Here is a 6,827-nt window from a genome sequence, read left to right as displayed (position 1 = left end):
TCAAGGCTCAGCTAAGAAGCACCTTCCCAGGTAGGCCACTGGGGTCCCCTTAGTTAGTGTTCATCACCCAGCACCCCCTCCCACCTCTCTTCCAATTCCCTGCTTTTATTTTTAAATTTCTTTCACTCTGAAGGTGATTAAGCTATGCAATAAATAATCCCTGGGGATGTAATATACGGCATAAGAAATAGGGTCAATAATATTGTAATAACTCTGTATGGGGATAGATGGTTACTGGACTTACAGTGGTGATCACTTCATAATATATGCAAATGTCAAATCACCATGTAGTACACCTGAAGCTAACATAATACTGTACATCAACTATATTTCAATGAAAATAAATAAATACGCAAGTTTCCTTCACCCTGATTATCAGGATCTGGCATTATTCAAATGACTGGTTCACTATGTCTCTTCCCGAACAAAGTATGAGCCCCATAGGGGCAAAGATTTGACCCATTTTGTTTACTGTCACATCTCCAGGATCTGTAACAGTGCTTGGTACCACGGCTTTAAGTAAGTAGTTGTTGAATGAATAATAAATGTCAATGGATGTTATGAGCTTAAAAGCCACTGAAATTTTAAAACTTGGTTTTTCCAAAGATATTTTTAGGAAACATGAGAAAAACAAACCATCAGATTGGGAGAAAATATTTACAAAACATTTATCTTATTTTTTAAAAATCTTGCTCCCTGGAAAATAAAGAATACTTACAACTCGATAATAAGAGAACCCAATAAAAACAAAGTGAGAAAATATAAGAAACACTAAACAAAAGAGACATATATGGTTAATAAGCAAAAAAAAAAAAAAGGCCCAACCTCATTAGTCTTCAGAGAAATGAAACTAAAATCACTTTTTGAATGTCAAAAAATTAAGAAGTCTATTAACACCAAATGTTGGTGAGAATGTGGAGCAGTTGGAACTTTCATCCACTGCTGGTGGGAATGCAACATGGTGCCGCCACTTTGGAAACCAGACTGCCAGTTTCTTACAAAGTTACACACACACTGACCTTGTGAGTCAGGAACCCCAGTCCTGAGTCGTTACCTAAGGGAAATCAAACAGGGAAACACAAAGCCCTGAACATGGATACTGGCAGCAGCTTCATTCTTAGTAGCTAAAGACTGGAAGAACCCAACTGTCCCTCCTCTGGTGAAGGAGAAAACAAAGAGTCATAAAGCCACACAATGGACTGCAGCTCAGTAATCCAGAGGAATAAACCAGTGACACATGCTACCACGTGGTGAAGCTCAGAAGCAATACGCTCACTGCATGAAAGAACCCAGGCACGAGAAGATGGCAGGCTGCATGTAAGATTCTAGAATGGGCAAACATAGAGTGACAGAAATAGGTCACGGGTTCCCAGGGCAAGGGAATGACCGACTGGAGAGGGGCATGAGGTGAGCTTGGGGCTGGAGGAAACGCTGCTGGTCTTCCCAGTGATGACGGTCCTAGGGTCACGTCCATTTGTCAAAACTCATCAAGAGGTGCCCTTGGGGAGTGTGAATTCATTGTACATACACCAGACCTCAACAAACATGATTGACCAGCGTCATCCTTGCAGCCACCTGGAGAAGGAATTAGAGAGGCGCTACCAGGGACAGAGACCCACAAGATTGCTGTGGTGATTCCGGGGAAACCGTGCTGGAAGTAACCAATGGGACCAAAATATTGTGGTGACGTGAACCCCAAAGTCTTTATTCCATTTAAGAAATGATGCTTTAGGGAAAGATTCACTGAACAATCAGAATACTTGATAATAACGAATGTCGTATGTTGAAAACATGATATGCTGCCTGTTGAACCATAATGCCCCAAAGTGCCCCTAACGCCACTTTTTTGTTTCCTTTGAGAGAAGTGAAGTCAGTTTCTTGGTACAGGTCCCGCCCAGCAGGATCTCTGCCAGAGCAAAGCCAGGCAGGACCCCTGAGCTGGCATCGCTGCAGCTGCCCCTGCCCTTTCCAGGGGAAGGTGCCCACCTCACAGAACCCAGCTGAACTTGGGCTGAGGAATCAGCCCACCCGACCCTGGGAGAAAGGCCCACCTCCTCCCCGGGAGCCCCAGGCCCATTCTGTGCAGTCAGCTGTCCCTAAAATACCAGCTGCACGCCCCCCTTGACATTTCAGGAGAAAATGAGACTCAGAGATTTCCGGATTGTTCAAAATTGCTTTCCCCAAAATGAGGTAACCCTTCAACGATAAAATACACATTTTTGTCTGCAAGCTTTCTGGCTATGAGTTCCAAGAGACGAGTTAATTCCACTCATCAACTCCCCTTCCAAATAATAGACGGGTGGCAGCTAAGAACCCAAGCAGGTGAGGAGAGCCCTTACGTACGAATGCGTGGTCTCCCCGACATCCGCATTTCATCTACTGATCTCCAGTACTGTGGACGCTTTGCAGTAGACTTTTATGCACGTGGCTCAATGACTTTTATCTCTTTCTGCAGCACGAGCCATTTATTTTGCTTCTGTGTGATGTTATTCCAGATAGTCGGTAGATTCCAGGGGAAAAGATATTTTATGAGTTAATCATTCTTACCAAATTATTCGGCTCGTAACTGATTTGCATATTTTTACAGGCTACTGAGCCACTGAATCAGAGGTAGAGAGTTGAAGTACACATTTGCTTCTGGAAAGTTTGAGATGAGCCTAATAATTTACCAGGGATGAAGGTCTGACCATTTCAAATATTTCAGCACCACATTTCCTCGTGAGCCTTCATTTGGCTGAAGATGCAGTGAACTGTAAAATGCGCACATCAATTACCACCAGAATAATTTGGAAAGGAAAATATTAGCCAACATATTTATAGCAGCTTGGAGATATTCTTGGCTGCAATATATACTGTTCACTCTTCTTAACTCAGAATACCACCGTGCAAAAAAGAGTTTAGCAAGAAAACATCAAAGAAAAAGTAATGAGAGTTTGGTGATGCAAAAAATTGTTTCTTTTTCTTATTTAGGTCCTTTACCTGGAGGAATAACTTAGGATCTCTGCCATATTCTGCTACTAATGGGATAATAAAATTATAGCTATCTCACGTCAGTTTGCCGCTTTCCCTGCAATGCCACCTGCCCTTCTGCTGTGGGCTGAGTTGTCCCCTGGAATTCCTACCTCCGGTACCTTAGAAAGTGATGGTATTTGAAGATGGGGGGGTCTGTAGGGCAGTGATTCAGTTAAAATTGGCTCGTGGGAGCAGGACCTGATACACCTGAGTGCTGTCCTTACAAAAAGAGGAGATCAGGACACAGACACATACACAGAGAGGGGAGACCATGTGAGGACACAGGGAGAAGACGGTCATCTACACGCCAGCGTGGTGCCAGAACTGCAGCCCCACCAGCCTGGTCTGTAAACAGGGTCCTAATTACCCAAGCTCATTCGAATGATGGTGGCCTCAGCCTCCTGACGCACAGGAAGCTGGCTTTCCTCAAGCGGCTCTGGCTTTGATGGGAATCCCAGGAAACTCTGATCTTCTTTGTTTCTCTGTCCCTGTGTGGTCTCCACATGCCTGCGTGCACAGCCCAGAGCCACCTGGAGGGATATCCCCTTTGCCTCTGCCTCTGTGACCTGGCCCTAGGGCTCCCACTGAAAGGACTCTCTTTGTTTCACACTTTGAGCCACCGTATCTTGTCAACAATCCTCAGATTTTTAAGGCACGAGGAGTGGAAATTCACATGTAGAGTTCTGAAAGTCTCTCCAAATGCCTTACTATTAGGTTGCCTCACCTGGGCCAACCTCTCTGACACAGAAGGTCCGGACACCCAGCTGTGTTCACCGTAAGCCACTGCAGAGCCACAGCCCTGGCCAGTGTGCGTTGCTCCTGCCCCATCAGGCCCTGAGATCACCGGGATCCCTGCTCTCCCAGCGGCTTGGAGATGGGTAGATGGATGAATGGTTGCATGCATGCAAATAAAATCTTAAAAAGAATGTGGATTCTGAGGTCTCCATTTAATTCCCTTCTCACAGAGCTGCCTGCTTGGCTAGGAGAGACATATACTCTGGGTGCTTAAAAAATTCTGAGCCAACCTCCCAGCCTCCCTAAAATCCAGCTTGCCTGAGTTGGGTGCTCTGTGAGCTGCCAGCTTATCCCTGTGCTCAGGAACCCACAGACCAGTGGAGTAAAGAAGAAAACAGAAGTAGTATACAGCTTGTTGGGAAATCTTGAGCCATAAATGTGTGTGAGTATGATGTAGGCACACATATGCATTAAGTCATATATGTCCATATATGACTTCATATCAAACACACACCAGACCCTGGAAACAAAGGGGATGGAAGACAATTCCCAACAGAAATCTGCAAGGAAAGGGCCTTGGGGAGCCCAACTTTGGAGGGTGCAGCTCTGGGATGCCTGGTGGAGGTGTGTTCCCGGTGGACGACAGGGACAGAAAGGGACCGAGAGGCTGGGAGGGGGGTGAGGAGGGTTGCAGAGGAGGGGAGTCAGCGTCGTGGGGTTCACATGCACACTTGCTGTCCGTTCCATCAAACCCTAGCCCCGTCCCTGCAGTGAAGCCCCGGGTCATCCCTTCACCTGTCAGCCTCCGTCCTCCCCCCCCCCCGCCCCAACCCCGCCTACAGATTCCTCGTGTTGCGCACAAGAACGTGTGTCAGTCACTGGGCACGGCCCCGAGGGAGGGCCCTGTAAGTAGTGGATGTGAGAACGCTGCCCCCGTGACAGGACGTCGCCGTCTGAGGCCAGACGGGAGGCCCTGGAGCATCGGGCGGAGAAGTGGTCCTTCCCGCGTCTGCAGTGCGCGTGCGCGGTCCTTCGGGTCCCCGCCTCACTCCAGCCAGGCTCCCACGGTCCCTTTCCTCCTCCCCATCAGAATCTGCAGGTTCTCCCCGACCTCCCCCAAAGCACCCAGGCATTCAAGGGGGTCGCCAGCCTCCCAGAGTATTTGGGGACCGAGGGCGTTTGCCGCGCAGTGTCGTAGCTTAAATCAAGTTGGGTGCAGTGCGTCCCGGGACCCTCCCGTGCAGAGGGTTCGCTGCCCCCAGAGTCAGCTGGACGCCTCCCTGGCTTCCTGTCCCCCCAGACATCAAGGTGGTGCTCCCGCTTCCTTCCACAGAAATGCAGCTTGCTTCCTTTTCTGCGACAGAACCCACATCGTCCCAGGCTCCCACCCGGGTTTATGTCTGGTCTTAGCTCTGGTCACTTCCCACCTTAGAGAGTCACGGCTGAGCTGCTTAAGCTCCATGAGGGCAGCGATTCTGCCTGCCCTGCTTTCCACTGTGTCCCAGTAGCTGCCACAGCTGCTGGCTGTGGTCCTTCAATGTTTGTTGAGTCAGAGAATATGTGAATCAATGGACAAAAGAGAACACAAATATATATAAACAAAAGCTAGCATATCATAAGCAAAAGCAGGGACTACCTAACAAATACCTCTATTTGAAAATAAACATAATGGTAACATCAGCTCCTTAACTCACACTTAAGTTAAGCTCCATGTTTTAAAGATATGCAAATACATATAGACTGTAAATGAAGAAAAAGTAAAGGATTATTTTAATAATTTGTAATGAAGAAAGATTTCCTTAGCAAAATATAAAACCAAAATATAAAGTAAAAGATTTACATATTTGGTATTTTATTTACATATTTGGTATTTTAAGATTAAAAAAACAAACTAAAGGCTTCTGAATAAACAAACACATCATAAAAAAGTTAAACATTTGGAAGAAAATATTTGCAATACGTGTAACAGACAAAATAAATTATAATCATGGTGCATGAAGAATTAGTACAAGTCAATCATAAAAGACAAATGATCCAACAGAAAGGCAGCAAGGATATTAACAAAGAAATTCACAAGAGTAGAAATAAAAATATTTCACAAACCTAACAAAAGAAGGTCAACTTCACTAGGTATAAGGAAAAAGTAAATTGATTATGTCTCTATTTTCCCACACCCTTCAGATTGGTATTTTTTAAGATGTATAATGACAAGTGTTGGCCAGATTGCAGAGAAGTGAGCTTTTTTGCACACTTTTGGTGATAAAACAAAAGGGTGAAGACTTTTGGGAATGCACTTTGACAGCATCAACTTTAAAAATCTCTATCTTTTGCCCCAGCAACCAGAGTGAGAGGAATCTAGTTGACGTTACAGAGTAAACGTGGGAGGAGGTGCAGCCAAATAGGGGTGATGGAGCCCCAGGCAGTATCCTGGGCAGTGGGGTGAAGGGACAGAGTTATGTATGGGAGAGGCAAAAGCGTCGGACACAGCATCACCGGTGACACCAAGAAGACGAGCTGCCTTTAATCACAAACACACCTCAGAACAGACAGGCATGCAAAGAGTGAGGCTGCGTGGGAGACTCATGCTCGATTAATTGTGTAATTGGGGGCGGGAAGAAAAGTGATTTTAGAAGCAGAAGTGCAGGAAGAGTCTTCCCGTAGCTGCATGGGACCCCTTGTCCCCTGCACAGGGAGACGGCCTGCGGCACCTGCTTGCCCTATTTCCCCAAACATGAACTCCGTGTTCACCCCAGTAACAAAGCAGTGATGGGAACTTTACCTCTGAATCTGAATTCTCAGATTCTCCCACATATCTCCAATCACCCAAGCCACTGCGATGTGCTCCTTACTCTCTCTGATGCTGTGTCTGCCCCCCTCCAGACACTCTCTGGCTTAAAAGCTTGTCCTGAGTTCTCTGCTAGTTGGATAAACACCCAGTCTTCACCCTGAACTGCAAGGCTCTGACCTCTCCAGCTCCTGGCTACATCCCAGCACCATCTCAGCTTATCTTCTCTCTGCAGGAACACTAGCTGTTCCATGATTTCCTGATCACATGCTTTCCTCATGACCTCAGGGCCTTT

Source organism: Neophocaena asiaeorientalis, unplaced genomic scaffold, assembly GCF_003031525.2.
Source record: "Neophocaena asiaeorientalis asiaeorientalis breed wild unplaced genomic scaffold, Neophocaena_asiaeorientalis_V1.1 scaffold104, whole genome shotgun sequence".
NCBI classification, from domain to species: domain Eukaryota; kingdom Metazoa; phylum Chordata; class Mammalia; order Artiodactyla; family Phocoenidae; genus Neophocaena; species Neophocaena asiaeorientalis.
Note: the sequence above shows the minus strand (reverse complement) of the source record.